The sequence below is a fragment of the Podarcis muralis genome, chromosome 9 (assembly GCF_964188315.1).
Source record: "Podarcis muralis chromosome 9, rPodMur119.hap1.1, whole genome shotgun sequence".
Classification (NCBI taxonomy): Eukaryota; Metazoa; Chordata; class Lepidosauria; order Squamata; family Lacertidae; genus Podarcis; species Podarcis muralis.
Window position 1 is genome coordinate 20,367,213 of NC_135663.1, and position 20,267 is coordinate 20,387,479.

General features: G+C 43.5%; 1 long non-coding RNA gene across 1 annotated transcript; it reads left to right on the top strand.

Moving 5' to 3' along the window:
- The first annotated feature begins 427 nt into the window (after positions 1-427).
- Positions 428-14,855, top strand: LOC144328846 (uncharacterized). The gene is made up of 3 exons (XR_013394142.1): positions 428-623; positions 8,751-8,905; positions 14,461-14,855. It is a non-coding gene; the product is annotated as an uncharacterized LOC144328846 (long non-coding RNA).
- The last annotated feature ends 5,412 nt before the right edge of the window (positions 14,856-20,267 follow it).

Here is a 20,267-nt window from a genome sequence, read left to right on the forward strand (position 1 = left end):
AAAGCTTTCCTCTTCAGAACGTTTTCAGCGAAAGCCTCAAAACTGACAACCAATGGGGAGTTATCCTCAGGCTGTGTTCAGATGGAAGAAGAGGGCGGGGGGAAATGGCGCTGGATTAAAGACACTTTTTCTAGGACACCTGCTGAATAGATCTGGGAATCCAGCTAAGAATTTCAAAGCACAAATCCATCAAGAGAACACGAGAAAGAGAAAGAGAGAGCAAGAGAGAGAGAGAGAGAGTGCAATGCAGATTTTTAATGGCAAGATTGTCAAGCTTTTATTGGCCAGATATATTGTGGTGGCCATGCAAATGGACATCTTTCTGGGCTAGTAGCCAAAGAGATGCTTGCATAGTTATTACTGATGAACTTTGATCACTGGTAGCTACTGGCAACTGACATGCCCCACCTACTCCCATGGGAATTGAAGGACACAGTTCAGAAGTTTTTGAACGCAGATGGCATAAGAACATAAGAAGAGCCATGCTGGATCAGACCCAAAGTCCTTATCTAGTGCCTAATATTCTGTTTCTCACAATGAGAAACCTGGTGCTGTGAGAAGCCCACAAGGAGGACACAAGAGCCTGGAGTTCCTGAAGATGACAGACAAGAAGAGCGATGGGGGTATGCATTTGAGCAAACAGGTGCTATTTTTGCAGGGGGTGGTGGTTATATAGCCCAGTGTTTCCCAACCGGTGTTCCGCGGCACACTAGTGTGCCGCGAGGCATTGCCTGGTGTGCCGTGGGAGGGAGGCGGGCGAGTCGGGCGGCGAGAGGCGGGGCGGCGAGGATCCGCGTCGAGCCGGGGGCGGCTCCGCGGTGGTGGTGCCGAGGTTTCTCTTTTTTTTTTTTTAAATGATATTTATTAAGATTTTCAAAAATACAGAAAGTAAAGATTAAAGTACATTCAAAGCCTTATTTTCATACATCCACTTTCCGGGACTCCCCCCTTCCCCCACCCCTACCATATTCCCCTTTCATATTGTTGGCTCCACAAGCTCTCAGTTCTAATTAAAACTTAATTTGTTTACACCATTATTCGAATTTAAAATTTATACACTCCTCATCAATACCCTTAATAAAAGACAAAAGTTCTCTCCCCAGGGCCCCCCCATTTTCATTCCACAATTTCCCTTTTTTTAATGATAAGGACACCCCACACAATAGAAATATAAGAAATAAGAAATAAAAAGTATAATAGATGAAAAAGAACCAATTCAGAAAAAAGTTGACAAGCCTTTGGATTTTAGTTCTCCCCCCCCCCCCCCGTCCCCGGTTTAATTTCCCCCTGACCACCAAACCATGTTATCTGCCTGGAATTCTTAAAGTCCATAAATCACATATTTCCCCCAACTCCTTGCTGGCTTTTTCTTTTTATAGTTATTTTTAAAATTATTCTTAAGACATTTAACTTCAAATCTTTAATAAAACTCCCCCCATTGTTCTTTCCAAGTTGTAGTCCAGTTTCCTCTTGTTCCGCTGCTAAAACGTTCTAATTCAGAAATTTAGTAACTCTGCAGGGATTATTGTTATTCAGGAACAAAAACTTGCGTTCAGTCCCTTCCTTTCTTCAATAGAAAATTCTATTGTCTTCTTTAGCTGAACACCCTGTAGACAAAATATTATTTCCGTTTTGCAGCTTTCCCAGAAGATAACCAGTCCTGTAAAATTCCAATGGTATTTTTCCACTTACGACCATCTTTGTAATGTCCCAAAACTCCTCTAGGGGGATTGTTGTAACTTTGTTTTCTCTAGTCCAAAAGTCCGATTGTTATCCATGTTTTCGCCATTTTGTATCCAAGTTTTAACGGGTTGTAGCAAATTGTAACAAATTTAACCAGCCAAGTTCTCATAATAAAATCCTCTCTGAATTTCCGACTTTGACAGCTACTTTGACAGCTGTCAAAATCTCCGACTCTTTTCACCAGGCTCTCTCTTCAATCACCCCGGTTCCCAGGGGGGGGGGGGGGTTACGTTTTCCTTCTCCCTCAATTCTTCCTCCAGCACAGTTCTTGTAGTTTCCCATCGTGGAATTCTTAGTTTTTATCAGCAATACAAATCTTTTTGGACCTTGGTTTCCCAATCCTTGTTTTGGCAGGTTTACAGTAGGGAGGGGGACTGACTTCCTTTTTGGATCCCCCCCCCCCGCTCGTGTCCAATCCGAAAAAAAATTCTTTTTTTCTCCTTTTGAACCCGGTTTCCAGATTACTCACGGGTTGTTGTTAAGAAGTCCGAATTCTCAATGGAAGAAGTCAGCGCTCTCCGCCGGATGGCATGCGGCTTCGCTCAGCAGGGATAGCAGAGGACTCAAAGCACCACGCTTCTCCCCGGCACCCGATCCGTAGCCTTTAAAAAGGCTCCTTCACGAGTCGGGAGGGCGCTAGCGGTGCCAGCCGAGTCTCCATGTCCACGGCCTCCGTGGCCGTGGTTTTTAAGGGTCCCCGCATCGCCGGTGCGGTAGGACCCAGCCCCTGCCGAGCAGGCTCCCTCCGGAGCTCAGAGGGAGTCCGCCATTCGGCGATGGCGCCAACCCGGAAGTCTCCCAAGGTTTCTCTCTCCATTCTCCCCTCACACACACACACAGGAAATAACACAGGATCAGCTGACAGGACCCGGCCAATGGGGCGGCGGCGGGGCAGCGCACGCAAAAGGGAGGAGCGCGAGACAGCGGACGAGGAGGAGGCCGGCATGTCCGGGCAGCAGCAGCAACAACAGCAGCAGCAACTCCCGGCGACGGCTCCTCAAGCCCCGGGCAACCCTACTCCCTCACCGGCCTCGGCCGCCCTCCTGCTCCACCCGCCGCCGCCTCCCCCGCCGCCGCCGGCCACCTCGGCCCCGCCGCCGCCCCCTCCTCCGCCCGCTATCGCTGCCACCACCACAACAGCCGCCGCCGCCTCAGCTGGGCCCATGCCTGCCGGGAGCAGCGGCGGCAGCAGCAGCAGCAGCGCCCCGGCGCCCTTCCCTCCCGGCGTGACGCTGCGCCTTGACGTCACGGGGTGCCTCAAGATTTTTTTCATCAAACAAGTGTGCCTTTGCCCAAAAAAGGTTGGGAAACACTGATATAGCCCATTGAAAATCTGTCTGAGGCGAGTAAACAAAAGTTGGGAGCTACATGTTAATCTATGGAATATAACATCCGTTAGCCAAGCCGGTGAGACATTGTGCAGAAACAAAGAGGGGGAATTTGGAAGGCATTCCAACATGGGGAATATTGCATCAGTTTTACTGATTATAATGCTAGCGCTTCTGTCCTGTATTCTAGCATTCCTTTTACACTTAAGTACCTGTTGTGTTATGAAATTTTGCTTTTGGACAGATATACTGGCATGTCACGCTAAATTTCCTTCACTCCAGTGGGCGTTGTGTGATACAACAACCAATGACCTTGGACAACCTATCTACTCCCCCTCCCTTTCTACACTTGTGTGCTTCTGTTCCCCTATGATTCACCCATGAAAACAACAGGAAATAACTGTATGCCCGTATAATGCTGCTCCAATTTTTGCCACTTTACCCCTGTGAGTCTCTGGGTTACAAACAGATTTTTTTCTGGAAATATTTAACACAGGATATGAGTGCTAAACATCCACTAGATTCCGGAAGCAGCTTTTACACAACCATCTACTTTAACTTTTGCTGCAGAAAACTGTAATACTCGTTTTGAAGCATCCACTCTGGTTTCTTATTAGCTTTCAAGTTCAATTACTGGTTCTTTTTCATCATCACCATCGTCATCATCACTGTTATTGGTTTTACTAAATATGTAATAAATTACTGTTTAAATTACAAAGAGACAAAGGGCATACATATTCTTAAAGCATCTAAGAAAATCAAAGCAAGGAGAACAAAGACAGAAAGAAAAAGAAAATAAACATGCACCAGTTTCAGAGTCTATTCTAATTCTTCTGATCTGTTTGCAGAGTTAATCGAAAATGGCTGGTAATTTCAAGGAGTACTAGGAATCTGGTCCTCTATGGATTGTTGTTCCGTATACTTGCATATCTCATGGGGGCTGCTGGTGTTTCTGACTCTTCATTAATAAATTTAGTAAAATCAAACCAAATTGAATAAAATATGTTGCTTTCTTTTTTTGGCAATCTGCTGATTCTTTTAAAATCTTACGCCTCAATTTGGACTGCTCACTCAGCTATGCTGGGCTGGTCCCTAGTTTCTCAGCTGACAGAGGGTCATCTCTTGCTCTGTCATCCAGAGATTCAGGTTCAGGTGTACCAGAGGACATGCAATATCCTCAACCCCCTGCCACTCAAATTAGCACTAAAGCATCCTCCTTTCGCTTAGCCCCTGGATTGCTGGTCCAAGCCAAAAAATCAAGAGTTGCATTGGTCTGCAAAGGTGGCTAGATGCTTTTGTACTCATTTTTCATAGAGTTTATTTCCCCATGATGTTCTAATTGCAAGCAAATATAAATGAGGATGCATTTTCTTTCCAAGGCATAAATGAGTGGTTTCCTTTTCCTGTCTTCTATAGATAAATCACAGATAATCAACAGATCACACCAATAACGAAAACAGCCTGAGAGTCCATAAATATAGGACTTTGCCCAACTTTAAAGGAATGAACAGCTGGATTGAATTGTAATGACATAATGTGAGAGCATAAAAATTGAAGCCTTATACTTACCTAGTAAATTTTCTCCATTTTATATTTATGTCCCCTTCTATATTTATTATATCATATATCAAAAGGCTTCTATTTTCTCACAGGCTAAATTTTATCTATATGCAGATGACACCATCGTCTAGAAACATGGTAAATCTGGAAGAACTAAAGCTCATACAGAAATGAAAATTTTGTATCCACAGTCTGTGAGCAGGAACAAGGCTCAATCTAATATATGAACTAAAGGGGCATGATATGCAGAACCACAATATACAAGCAAATCAGTATGGCCAGGGCGGTGGGACCTGATTGCTCACCTTTTAAATATTTTGGGCTGTGCCAAAATTCTGCAGCAATCCTCAAAAGGACGTGCCAGGACAAAGATGCTTGGTCCCGCTGTGTCCTTTTGAGGATCGCCAGGGACATGGCAAGATAAAGCATCTTTGCCCCGCACATCTTTTTGATGATCACTAGAGTGCCTTCCTGGAAGGTGCGCTGGCGATCTCCACCAGGGATGGGAAGGGTCCATGTGTCCCTTTCACAGAGGAAAGGTGGCTGGCGGTGGGTGGGGGATGGCATGCCAAGTCAGTCTGGCTGGGTTGGGAGGGGTTCACGTATGTGACATCATGCTCATGTGATCCCCCCTGTTGGGTGCAACTTAGCGGCTATGATGGATTCTGTTACTTGTTTGGGGTTGTGTGAGGAGAAATACAGTGGTACCTTGGTTCTCGAACTTAATCTGTTCCAGGAGTCCATTCGACTCCCAAAACCATTCGGAAACAAAGGCACAGCTTCTGATTGGCTGCAGGAGCTTCCTGCACTCAAGCGGAAGCTACGTCGGACGTTCGGCTTCCAAAAACCATTCACAAACCGGAACACTTCCTTCCAGGTTTGCGGCGTCCGGGAGCCAATTTGTTCAACAACTAAGCCGTTTGAGAACCAAGGTACCACTGTACTTAAATTTCTCCCATAACGTCTGCCAAACAATTTCACTGAATGATTCTGGGTTCTATTCAATGCTTATTTAAAAGCAAAACAAAAAACAAAAACGTGCCAGTACTCAGCATGAATTTGTTACAGTAAGTGCCACACTTTTAACATTGGGGGGGTGCCAGTACTGTGTACTGTTGAGTACCCCCAGAAAAAAGCACTGGTTCTAGTGTTTTGAGAACCACATGATGCAAGTGGGAGCTGCAAGGAAATGCTGCAATGTGGCATGCTCCTCTTCTGGATTCTAGGCAGCTGGCTATGCCCTTTCCCCAAATACTCCATTCCATCCACTTTCCAGTTTTCCACCTGTTCTCCCAGTCAGCATTCCATGCCTGCTGAACTGTTTCTGGTTCACTCTCGATCCCTGACGTTTTGCAGTTCTGCAAAACTGGAGGTTCCCTTAAGCCTCCTTGGGGAGCATTGTATTGGCTCTGCCACAGCATTCACAGCACATTATGCTCCACACTGCCTTGTCCTTCCCAATCTCCCTCTTGGTAAGCAGCAGCAATGTGCTGGTTCCAGCTGCCCTTAGTTTGAGAAATGAAGCATTGCTGAGCTCTAGGGTGAGCTTGAATCCTTCACTATTCTTTGCTCCTGAGTGCTGCTTGTTCCTCAACCTTGCCTCCTAGTTAGTCTTCAGGCCAGAATTGTTGCTTGTTCATGACTACTGGTTTGCCCTATCACTTCTGGGTCCCAGCTTCTAGCTCTCCTCAGACTGCTGCCCACAGTTCAGCCCTGGTAGCAGGAAATGGAGTTCCTTGCTTGTGAGTCTGACCAGTAAAAGCTTCTCCACGGTTTGTGTCTCATTTATCATTTCATTTAATGATACACATCGCCTTAACTGCTACCACATGCAGTTCAAGTTTTTTCCTTTAGTATTTAAAGCCCTAAACAACTTGGGAACAGGTTACCCAAGGACTGTGTCATACCCAGTGGCGTAGCGTGGGTTGTCAGCACCCGGGGCAAGGCAAGTAATTTGCGCCCCTTAACCCGTGGATTTGCGCCCCCTAGCCCTAACCCCCAGATGTTGCGCCCGGTGCGGCCGGCCCCCCCTGCACCCCCCACGCTACGCCACTGGTCATACCACTCTCCTCGGCTGGGTATTGCTAAGAGTACCACTTGCCCCAGGGATGTGCTTAGTATGTATGTACTAGAAACCAGGTTTTTAGGATTGCAGCTCCAGCCCTCTGGAGTCAGTTAGCAACTGAAATTAGACAAGTGCCTAATTAGACAAGGCTTTTCCCCAAGTATGACCCAGTAGTTTTATGGAATATTAATTGTACTATTGCTTTTAGTTTACTGAGTCTGTCATCCTTTTTGTTTCATCTTACTGAGCACTGCTTTGGCCACTTTTGGGTTGTGAAATACTACTACTACTACTACTAATAATAATAATAATAATAATAATAATAATAATAATAATACCCCGCCCATCTGACTGAGTTGCCCCAGCTACTCTGGGGTGAATTTGGGGTTCACAAAGCCTGCCAGGATAGGATTATATCCCCACTGAAAGCCCCGTTTGAAATCTGAATTATAGTGCCTATCTGAACATTTGAACTCCTGCTGGTGAGTCAAACCCTTGAACAACTAAGAAATAAAAACGCAGGCATATTCCTCTCAAATAAATCAGTGCATAGGCTGAAACAAAAATTCATTTTCTATGTCAAACACTATTTATGCCACACAGTTTAAATGGCCTGGGAAATATTTTCCCCTGGTATTGATTAAAGCTAGATTATATAAGGAGCCGTCCCATCGCCCTCTTCAATTACATTCACATGATCCATAAATGGCTTGTCACATTTTTCTACTTCCACTTAATGGGGTTATTTAGGGTGTAATATGAATTATAACGGTGTAAACATAAAGCAAAGAGACATATTCCCTCACTGCTGTAGTGTCTCATTGTAAAAATGACTACTCTCCTTAGTACAGAGTTGATGTCTGAGGAGAAATTAAGCAGTTTTGACTTTCACTCAAGCTCTCTGGGAAACAGTGGAATCAGCCCTTTGATCAAGGAGTGGTTCAGAGCTAACTCCAAGCCGCTTCCCTCGCTTATGGGACTTGTCTGTTAATGTGAACAATGACACATGAGCCGGGAAATCGCTGCTGCAACCTCTGCAATCTCCCAGGCTTCAAAAGGGGAACTCTAGAAGGCTGAATCTTGTCACGTAGCTTTCAGCTGAGGTCACCTTCCCATATACAGCAGTCAGAAAATGAGGTAAGAACAACTCAGAGGCTCCGCTGTGTTATCAAAATGAAGTGAGCTATAATAGTGAGCCCACCTTTACTATTCCATTAAGCAGGGTGAGCTGTGACACCCGAGGTGGTCGTTTTGGGGATGCCATCAAATATACTGTATTGTATTTCAGTTTATTAATGTATTTTTCTGAGAGACGTTGAGGTGCCATTGGGAATTTTCTGTCTCAAGCATCAACAGAATCCTTGGCTCATCTCTGGAGTGTCCTTTAACAGCTCTGCTAAATCACTTAAATTTGACACATTCGGAAGATTTGGCTGGTGAATCACAGCAACCTAGGCTTAGGGTGCATTATATAGGGATTATCCAGTTCACATTTCTTGCTAAGAAGACGATTTCCTGGCTCACAGCTCATCCTCATAGCCTCTATTGTACACTACCCCATTGTTTAGACATAAATTCTTCTCTGGTCAGTAATTCATTGCTGAGTAGACACACTGGTGCTCTTTAGCAAAAGTGGGTTTAGGGCAGTGTGACCAGTTCTGCAGCACTGGGTGCTAAGCCTAGATAGCACTGCAGAGCACCACAACTGTGACGTAGTGACATAGCTGTCAGCCGTCCCTTATTTGGCGGGAAACTCCCTTATCCCAGTGCCGTGTCCCGCTGCTGTCCTGGATTGATGATATCCCATAAATTTCCCGGGTTTCAAAGGAAGCAGCTCCTCTCCCTCCATCCCTGTTGGCCAGGGAGGAGGGAGGCTCCAACTGTGTTGCTTGGCTGTATTGCTCACCCAATAAGGAGTCTAAGAATGACTGGGGGGGTGGAGCTTGCATGCCTTGTGCCGATCAAATCGGCCGCGTTGCCTGGGGACTCGCCTTTGCTCAGCGCTTCCCAGCAGAGAGGTGACGTGGTTTTCCTTGCTGCATCCCCTTTGCCAGGTTGCTGCGCTGTGGGAACCACCACTTGAGGCTTCATTTGGCTGCTGGCTGGGCTTTCTGCCTTTGGCTTGGAGGGGCTCAGAAGTTGAACATACCTATGCTCGGAATCGGATGGATACATCATCGACGGCCCACTCACCCTTGCCAGGGAAAAGGTCTGTCTGGAGCAGGGGCACATGGTGGGGGAAAAGGAAATCCCTTATTTTGGCTGCTGATCCCTTATTTTCGAGGCTGCTGGTCCCTTATTTTCAAATCTGTAAGTTGACAGCTATGCGTAGTGAATGGAGCAGAACAGAAGGAGAAAGACAGGGGGTGCAAAATTCTGGCCTCACGCAGAGCACTGCTGAAGTTTGAAAAACCACAGTCCACCCATGCTAGCAGCAAAGCCTTAACTCTTTATGAGGAATCCCTCCCAATCTCAATAGTTTCACCCTACTGAAAGAGTTTTCAATTGCAGTTCCCTAGCTCTTAACTGGCAACTTCTCATTTCCAGCATATTACAACCAGGCAATTCCATGATATGGATCAGGGATAAGGAACATTTATCAGGGAGTGAAGCTGAAGGCACAAATGTCTTCAAGCCAGGGCTGTTAGGGGCTATAAGAAGTGGAAGTTACACTAGAAAATCAAAATTGCAGGGCTCAGATCTCAAAGTTTACTGGAACTTTTAGGGAGACTGTTGACTGCAAAGAACAAAAAGGGAAAGAGCCACAAGGAGAACAAAAGGAAACGACGAGAGAGCTGCCTTGCCGATAAGGAAAGCAGAACCAGGTTTTTCAGCAAATTGCCTAGCTGAAGCCACCCTTGCTTAGTTTGCTTAGCTGAGCAGAACAAACAATCAGATAAGCTGGCTGCGGCATATTCACAGGCCTTTTTATTGAAATAAAATAATAAAGCTCCAGAGTCATGGAGTATGCTGTGCACTGACATCAAGAAACGCACCAAAAAGGAAATGTGATTTATTACCACATTTAGATTACCAAGAAAGGTATATCAAGGAGCAGCAGTGGAAGAATGCTTTTGTATCAGCAAAATAAAAAAATTTAAAAAAGGCTTTGCCTCCAACCTGGTGCTGGAGAGAGAAATTTAAAAGTGCCATTGACCCAGAGGTTCCCGCGGCGGAGAACAGGCTGTGAAAGGAACAGCTTGAGGTGGTGCATGGCGTAGTCACACACATAATGGAACTGAACTGTCGGAACCAGCTAACAAGCAACAAGGCCGCATCCCTGACCTTCTGTTAAAGATCAAGCCTTCTTCTTCACAACTGTGGCACATTGCGAGTAGTGAAAGCGGTGGAGACTTTCAGGGCATATCTGCCAGATCCAAAGCCCCATCATTTTCTGGGACACAGCCCAGAAGCAGGAAAGACTCTAACAGCCCCCTTCCTATTTGGAATCAATCAAAAGGGGGAAGTAAAAACTGATTAACAAAACTGAAATAAAAAGAGGCAAAAAGCAGACAGCGCCACAAATGGCCTGGCAGGGGTTAGAAAGCGGTGGTTCTGCCACCACAGATGCCACTTCTGCCCTAACCTCAATAGGATTGCTCTGCCCTTCTTCATAAATCTGCATATGAGAGCAAGGCACGATCTCTGAAGGGACATGGTGCAACAGCCTTGCTGAAGCTAAGCAGTTTGGTGCCAGGTCGGGGCCTGGGTAGGAGATTACCTTAAAGAAAGCTACCTGTGCTTTCATAAGTTAAACACAAGGAACCTTCTTAATTAATCAAAAGGTTCTCAATCTTGTGCCACTCTGGTGTAGTGGTTGGAGTGTTGGGCTACAACCTGAGGGACCAGGATTCAAATCCCTACTCAACCATGAGGTTCATTGAGTGACCATGGTTAAGTTACTGTCCTTTAATCTTACCTGAGATTTGTTGAGAGGATAAAATGGGGGGGGGGCATGTATGTCATCTTGAGCTCCTTGGAGGAAAGCTGGCATATAAATGTAATCAACTAATTACAAATAGGCTTTCTAAATGATTCATCCATTAAACTTTTCAGCCTCACTGAAGCAATATCCAATGAGTCAGTTAAGACAAGCTGATGTACTGCAAAACAAAACCATGCTGACTTTTTCCGGTGATTTTTGTCATGGGCACCTTGCTCTTTCAAATTCTGCAGCACATTATTAGATCCCAGTTCACCTTGTCTCCAAATACCACCACATAATGAGTTACGATTTCAACTCATCACAGAACATTTGCAAACCCAGTTCCGTTTTTACATCATCTCCTCAAAAACCATGTGCGAGTTGACTTCAGTCTATGACTAATAGTCATTTGAATTGCCCATAAGAATAGCTGGCAGAAACATGAAGTGTTTTGACACATTGATAATTCTGGATCATTTCCCTGGATGCAGTTCTACAACGCAGGAGTGACTCTCCTGTGTGTAAACATTTCATACAGATAATGTCAATGCGCAATGACTCAATCTCCCAAGAAATATGAGGGTGTTCCATGGGTATTTTGTGGAGATAGCCTCATTACTAATCCTTGGCATTTGGTTTTTAAAATATGGGGATTAAAATACAGTATCCCTGTATGTTAAGCATGTAACAGACTAAGTCAGACTGGGGCAGGCGGGGGGGGGGCGGTATCAGCGTATTTAATTACATTGGGTATACTAAAGTGTAGAGTCAATGCAATCCCTGGGACTTAAGTTAAACATCAGAGAACAACTTCCATCGTACATTAAATGACTTCAGTTGCCTATTAGAAACAGTGACTGCCTGCTTCTGAAGTATCCAATAGACAGCCACTTTTGCTTGAATGCCTTTTTTTGGTTTCTCAGTATGAGTGCATGGAATGAAGTCCGTTTCTGATTAATTCCACCACCACCCCCAGCTCCAGGGCAGAGATGCCAGCCTGAAGGGCTCAGCATGGCAGGGATACATTGCCAATGATTTATGCAGCTCCGCTTCCTTGATGATTACCCCAAATAAATCATGTTGGTATTTTCCACAGTGATTTAGCTGCCCTTTACATTCATATAAATCTTCAGGCCAAGGAGAAAATTAGCCAAGTCCACACATTGATCATGTGAGGTAAATTGTACCTTGGCAGCAGGGAGGGGGGGCCCCATTGCTAAACAACGAGGCACCGCAAATAACCTATCAGTTTGCTTTTAATCAATGCTGCTTCTCACAATGCATTATTCTAGCAAAGGGTCTAAATCACTGAGCACTGGAATTGTTGTTTTCCAAACCTTTTAATCTAATTGGAAAAATCTTCCTTTCTGCCGGTAATAAACACTCACTAAACTGTCTGCACCTAATTGAGCTGCAGTAATTTATGGGAGCTCCCTACTGTTTTCCCACTTTTTAATCAGACAAGACGCCTCTCTGTCTTTAAGTAATGAAATCTTAGCATTCACCCAGCAGATCTGATCAAATGTCACTAGAGAATAAATCTCCATTAACAGTGGTGTGCCCCATGTTTTTCTGCCTTTGATCCACGCTGCCCACCACCAAATATTGTCCACACCACTCAGAGAAGTTTACAGCTAATGAGGCATTCAGTCAAAACGAACAAGGCCTTGATCACATACAATTCACCAAGAACCTACATAAGAGGATGACACACCTTGGGTCAATTTCCTGGATCCTGCTACTAACCTCACACCATGATGGCGTGTTCCAGGCAAGAACATCCTTGTCTGAAGCTTTTGTTGGATAGATCTCCATGTAACCAGTGTCAGAAAAAATGCTAAGAAGGCATATGAAATGCTTCTACTGTGGAAGCTACTACCTTCTGACCTTATGAGCCCCTTTGAGCTTCTAGCTCCATGCTCACCCTCCCACTGCCCATCTCCCCTGGAAACAGAGCCTGACTTGATCCTTCATTACACCTGGTGCCACGGATTTCCTGCTTCCACACATTACTACCAGCCTCCTGGCTTGACTCTCCTATGCTGTTTAGTTAGTTATAAAGTTTATAAAGTTAATTAATCAAAGCCATTGCAGTGGCTTGAGTGCCCTGGTTGCCCCACCCATTTCCAGAATGTCAAGAAGTTTCCTGGAAAAGGGTGGAAGGGGAGTCACTAGGTATTTAGTTGTATGTCGAGATTGGTATGAAAGTTGTACAATTGGTGGGTAGAGGGAAGGCGATGTGGGATGTGTGTGTTTGTTTCTATATTAAAAATGCAATTGAGAGAGAGAGAGATAGTTTCCCAGTGAAATGGCGTTGGGACCAAGCCCTGAAGAGTTTCCAGTGTAATACTACTCATGAAAGAAAAGAAAAAGAAGACAGTTGGCTTCTGAACTGAGGGTGCTTTATTCACCTTTCTATAATTTTATGTGTTTTTATATTGCTGTTTTACTGGCTTGGGTAATGATTTTGTTTTAATGATATATTCTTTATGTTTCAGATTGTACACTGCTTGGAGATTAAAGGTAAAGGTACCCCTGCCCGTACGGGCCAGTCTTGACAGACTCTAGGGTTGTGCGCCCATCTCACTCTATAGGCCGGGGGCCAGCGCTGTACGAAGACACTTCCGGGTCACGTGGCCAGCGTGACAAGCTGCATCAGGCGAGCCAGCGCACCACACGGAACGCCGTTTACCTTCCCGCTAATAAGCGGTCCCTATTTATCTACTTGCACCCGGGGGTGCTTTCGAACCGCTAGGTTGGCAGGCACTGGGACCGAGCAGCAGGAGCGCACCCCGCTGCGGGGATTCGAACCGCCGACCTTTCGATCGGCAAGCCCTAGGTGCTGAGGCTTTTACCCACAGCGCCACCCGCGTCCCATGCTTGGAGATTATTATTATTTAATTAAGCAGTATATAAATGCTTTCAAATAAATACATCTGTGGAACGGTTTTTCTAATTGCTCTGCCCTCAGAGATCATTTGCACGTAGCTTAAATTCAGACAAGAGCTAAACCAAGAGAGTGTGGTCTTATTTCAGTAAAGTAAAGACACATTTTCACATCAGTTCAAAATTCAGCCAAAAATTAATAATTAATTTAATTTAATTAATTAAAGTTTGCATAACACTTGTACACGTTTTCTTCAAGCACTTAACAGTGCACTGATTTTGAGAATAGTGTATTATGCTGGAGCAGGAATGGTGCTCTTGGTTTTCAGTAATGTTTCAAAATATTGCGTTGAGATTTTGGTGGTATTTTATGGTTTTAAATTGTATTGTGTATTTGATATGTAATAAATAAATAAATAAATAAATAAATAAATAAATAAATAAATAAATAAATAAATGTCTCCTTAGAAGTAACCCTTACTGCACTCAGCTGAGCTTACTCCCCACTTAGTGTGTTTAGGGTGACAGCCTTAATCCGATAAAAACAACTGGAAATGCTGAAAAACAAATGGAATTAGGGCGCTCTACATTAAAACTTCAACTCACAAAACTGAAGGGGGAGAATTTGAGATTTGTCAACTTCCCATTTACTTACAATGCTAATTTATTATTTAAGAACCCAAGAGTTCTGAGCAGCCTACAAAAGAAATAAAATCAACTTCTTCTTTTTCAAAACAAGCTGCAAGAGCATCAGATCTAGTTTAAATTGATCTAAGCAAGAAAACAACAACACTGCAATTCCCATAGTATTCGAAGAAGGAAATAATTTATAGGAACAATTGGATTGAGCTAAAATGAAGAGAGAGATAGCAAACAGCTTTTCAATATCTAATACCCAAGATGGATTTCCCATAGAGCATTAACAGGATGCGGACCACTATCAATACTTGCAGAATGTGGACCTGCAGGTGCCTGAACTCATCATGGAGCTGTAACAAGGTAAAGCAGATTTCCAACCAGCTTGAGAAATACGGATTGCCAACAGAACCAGTGATAACCTGGACAAAGAATTTGGATGCAGAATAAGAAGGGGTGAGTTGATAGGAAAGTTAGTGGAATCCCGGACATAGCTTAGTGGTTTGTATGCAGAAGGTCCTGAGTCCAATCCCTGGTATCTCCAGGTAGGGCTGGGAAAGACTGTCTAAAAAACTGGATGGCATGTCCATCCAAAAGCCAATTGCATCTCAGGAGGGAATTGTGATAGATACTAGAAGTGAATAACATGATTCATTTGCCGAAACCAGTAACTTCTTATGGTGCACCATGCCAATAAATAATATATATTCCAGATTTCTTCTTCACAGCCTCCCTGTATCTGAACTTCTCTCAAGCACAGGAAAGGCAGCTTCTAATGAGCCTCTAAGAACCTGCCTGTGATAGCAGTACTCCAAACAGCACTTGGTAGCTGGGTCTAGTCCCTGTTTGATTCCTCATGAGGCCCCACCACAATGCTAGATAGTGGGTATTCTGGAATATTAATAGGGTGGTGACATTCACCACTTGGAATTGCTTGGCGTGCCAGACCAGGAAAAATAATTTAAGGTGGGCTCAAGGTAGGTATCAGCAGTGGGTCCTACCTCAGATACCCAAAGATGTGCGGCACTGACATCAGCCATGCAATTTTTTATTCACAACGAGTCACTGTTGGTGTTATTTGTGTATTTCACTGTTGTGTATCAGCACTTCAAAGAAGCACAAAAAGTTTCAAGATGATAACAATTCAAGCCAGAGAAACAGTAAGGACAGCTACATGAATGATTAATAAAAAAAGATTAAAAGGAGATTTTATAGGCACAGCAATTCACTGTGACTCCTCACCATCTAATATCCAACAAGCTGACTTTGGGGACTGCATTGCCTTTTCATGAACCTTGATTTATATTTATATTTAAACCACCCTACTTGACTTGTACGTCTATAGGGCTGGCTCCATTTTCCAGGGGGCATCTTTCCATAACAATCCAGGAGATGTCCGTGTCTTAATCACAACTTCTCATAAAATACCTTTCACCGAAGCAACCAGCAATCTTGTCACATCAGAATTCAGCCTATTCAAACTAAACCCCGGGCAAGCTGCCATCTAGCATTTCCCCTTGTTTTGAATAGCTCCTGGTGAATAAAGTACATGCTGTTCCTGCAAAAAGTAAATACCCTGGTGGTTAGCAAAAGTGGGCTTTAGATTTGTTTGCCTTTTAATTGGGAGTACTTGTCATTTAAGGCAACAATTAACGTTTGTTGGAAGCAACCTCACTGTAAACGACTCCTACTATTACCCTAAATACATTTAATTATGATTTATCGGTGCATAGCAACCTTTTGTAACATTATAGGCTAACATCCATTTCCACTTAATTAAACTCATTATGAATGCACTTCACTGCAGAGGGGAAACAAAGGAGTAGGCATAGCTGAAAATTTTCACACTTAATTTTGTTAAAAAATAAGGGTCGTAATAGAAAATGTGCAATATTGATCCTATCTTGTATTAATTATTATTGTTGTTATTAGATTAATCATACACCCGAAGTAAAAGGCTAGAAGCAAAACCTGTATTTATGAAGGGAGTTTCATAACAAAGTGGAGATCATAACAGGAGTGGCAAAAATGTATAATGGCAGCCTTCACACCACAGACTTAAACAGTCATTCCTTCTCCTCAGGGAACTCTCTGAATAGCACTTCAGTTAGGAATCTTAGAGGGTTTTACTCGGAGTAGACTCACTGAATTTAACGAACATGTTTAATTTAGGTCTATTAACCTTATGGGTCTACTTTGAGGAAACCTTTATTGAATGCCATGCAATGAGAGAATTGTCAACATTCCCAGCAAACTATGATTCCCGGCCTCCTTGGGGGAAACTATGACAATTTAATTGATTTTTTAAAAATCTAAAAAACAATTATGTTGTTTATCCTTTTATAAAGAAATTTACAAAGCATTGCAGACAGGTAAAAACACAAAACAGCCTGCCTGCAGGATTACAACCTAACAGAAACCAAACACACGCACACAGGTTGGTGAGGTTGACAGGAAAACTCTGGCACCTTTTTGAAGTTACAAAGTTCTTATAATTTTCATCTGCAATGGAAATTGTTCAGAGAGAAGAAGAACCAAATGGCAGCTAGTCTCTCAGCCAAGTCCTGTTGCCGCATAAGGACAACCAGTGGCCCACCTAGTCCAACATCCTGTTCTCACAACGACCTATCAGATACCTATGGGAAGCCTACAAGTAAGATGTAAGCGTAACTACATTCTCCCCTCCTGCAGTTTCATCTTTCTGCTGTAATACATCAGGCCAAATGCAGTTATTCTGTGTACATGTGCTCTCAGAGCCATGCACCACAGCATTCACATAGACATATTTTCATCCCTCCTTTGCTGTCAATATCACATACTTCCCAATGCAAACTTCTTTCACTGTTCAAGAATGTTTAGGGTCTCGCATAACTGCAGCTTACTTGGTTCAAGAATGAGGTTGGAAGAAGGGGGCAAGTACTGCACAAATCACCTTTACAGGGACACACAACACCTTCTGAACACACCCATATTATTATGTATACCCATTGCAAACAGATCTCCTGTCACAGGGACCAGGCAAATGCATCAACTGGCTGGATGCTGCATTCCAGGAACTCAACACTCACACCATGGTTTCGCATTGAGCACAATGTAAACATTCTTTGTTCGAATTTTCCATAATTTATGTTTCCAGCACCCCAATTAAAAATGGGCCGTGTGCCTTGTGTCATTCAAAAAACAAAATCAATCCTTGCTAATCAACTAGTGGGTGGATAAAGCGGGTACTTGAGAAACGATTACAGCCTGCAATTAGCATAAGTGTCCATTAGACTGCCTTATGCTATTCAGAGACTGGTAGGGGGCAACCTGAAGCAGAGATGGTGAAGATTAATGTGACATGGATAGATGCTATTTGGACTCATGGGCTCTTTCTAGTAACTCACCCCCAGTGTGGAGAGAGAACTCTTTCCTCTTCACATGGAGTTCAGCACAAGAGAGGGAGGGATCTCCTGGCCCTAAGGTGAAAGGACCAAGTGCCAGGGTGAACTGCCCTCACTAAACACTTTGACAGTTGTTACAAAGCGGCGATCCCCCTCAACTTGACTACCTAGATGAGCTCCTCCTGTTCTACTAAAGTTGCTGTGCCTTTAATAACAGTCTACCCTAAAGAAATTAAAAAGGTGCAAGTTTCTCCCCGTGAATTTCACTGCATGCACACTATGCATTCAAAGCACATGACTGCCCTCAAGGAATCCTGGGAACTGTAGTTTGATGGGTGCTGGGGAGTCCCTCCTCCCGACACCACCAGAACTACTGAACAGAGAATGTGTGCACAGTTCAACTGTAGCCAAGATACTGACATCACAGGCCATAATCTTCCTGGGTCAGAAGTCAGGTGATCTGAATGAGTCCTATGCCACAGTTTGCTATGAAGCTCCAAGATTTGCTCCACTCCTATTTTCTGAATGATTTGTGATGGAGGGAGTTCTGCAATCCAACCTTCTGCAGTGCTAGACTGATTCCCTACCTGCTAGTTGTCTGCTAGTTGTTGTCTCCTCTGACCTAAGTAAATACTTGCATAGGCGAGGCGGGTGGCTGCATGATAATTTAACATTCAAAACACTTAAGTAATATAAAATGTGACACTTTCTTCTGCATTCTCAAATCCAAAGCAACACAAAAATTAATATATGTCTTGGGATCAACTGTACCTCAATCATGTGAAATTAGTTTAAATAAAATAGACCATTCAACAAAGGGAGAAAAAAATTATAATTCATTGAAGTAGTGTTTCATTATATCATAAGTAATTATAAGGCTTACGGAAAGCTGTAAGTAATAATAATAATAATAATAATAATAATAGTAATTAGGCTTACAATCACTGAAATCTTCTACACTGGAAAAAACCCTACATTTTTTACTTCATTATAGAAATATGGCCATGAAAATTGGCACTGATTTCCCATTCCAAAATTAATTGGTGGTTGCCACCGTATTGGGCTGCCAAGACAGTTTTATATATTTAAAACCTTGCCAACAAAGGTCCGTATAGTTAAAGTTATGGTTTTCCCAGTAGTGATGTATGGAAGTGAGAGCTGGACCATAAAGAAGGCTGCTTTTGAATTATGGTGCTTGAGGAGACTCTTGAGAGTCCCATGGACTGCAAGAAGATCAAACGTATCCATTCTGAAGGAAATCAGCCCTGAGTGCTCACTGGAAGGACAGATCCCGAAGCTGAGGCTCTAATACTTTGGCCACCTCATAAGAAGAGAAGACTCCCTGGAAAAGACCCTGATGTTGGGAAAGATTGAGGGCACAAGGTGAAGGGGACGACAGAGGACGAGATGGTTGGACAATGTTCTCAAAGCTACCAGCATGAGTTTGACCAAACTGTGAGAGGCAGTGGAAGACAGGAGTGCCTGGCGTGTTCTGGTCCATGGGGTCACAGAGAGTCGGACACGACTAAACGACTAAACAACAACACCCTGACATTCCACAAAAGATGCCCAGGTAAGCTAAAAGACAATAAAAATTAATAAAAATACAAACAGTAACAAGAACAGTAAAACATGTTAAAGATAACTATAATATTAATAAATCAATACACTTTTTATTTAAAAAAACACATTCATCACTACTCACATAGAAGCTTACCTTTCCAGGAATTAATATACAGTACTTCTGAAATAATATGAAAGGGGCAGAGGCTCTAATCTCCAGACACAATTCATTCAGGCAATGAAATGTGACACAAATGTCATTCTCTTTCATACCAAGGCACATTTTGGCCTGATGCTAGAGTGAAACATTAAATAGGGGCAACTTCCAAGTGTGCGTAGGACTTATTAGCTTAAATCATGTTATTTATGAAATGATTGCGGCAAGCAACTCCTTAAGGTTGATTGAAAATTTACTCCTCCCACTCAGCCCTCTTCCACAGTAAATCATAAGGTCAGAATTAATTTGTATTTATAATGAATATGTTTTACATATCCTAGCTGCATGCTTGCTCAGCAGCACTCTAGTACCTGGAGGCCAAAGATAAGTGCTTAGGGATTACCTTTAAAACAACCACTCAGCCTTTCTGTCACTGTGAGCAGAAAATCAGGACAAATGCTAACAAGCTTACATCTGTAGACTGGCCAAATCTCAGGCACAAGGAAACCAGAAAAGAGCTCCTAAAAATTGAAACAAGGTGAAAGCAACTGGAGAGCAAGGCCAGAGCAATGGTTCTTTCCCCAGAAAGATGCCCTTGGATTCTCCATTTGCTGACTTCAAAACTCTGCACCTAATTATAGGTGCTTAAGTCCTATGCAGCTTTGTCACGCTGGCCACGTGACCTGGAAGTGTCTTCGGACAGCGCCGGCTCCCGGCCTCTTGAGCGAGATAAGCGCGCAACCCTAGAGTCGGTCACGACTGGCCCTGACGGGCAGGGGTACCTTTACCTTACCTTTAAGTCCTATGAAAGCAAGATAAGGTATATTTAAGGATTGCAACCCACTTCCTTTTCATTCACCTTTCTTTCCATTTCAACACTCTTACTTGAATGTGACCGTTGGTGGATGGTGCCCATTGGGACTGTTGAGGAAGAAGGCAGGAAGAACAACCGTAGATGATGCCAAAGCCATTGGCAAGGCAGAACCAACTAATTCCACATCCTCCTCCTTGCTGAGTTCTA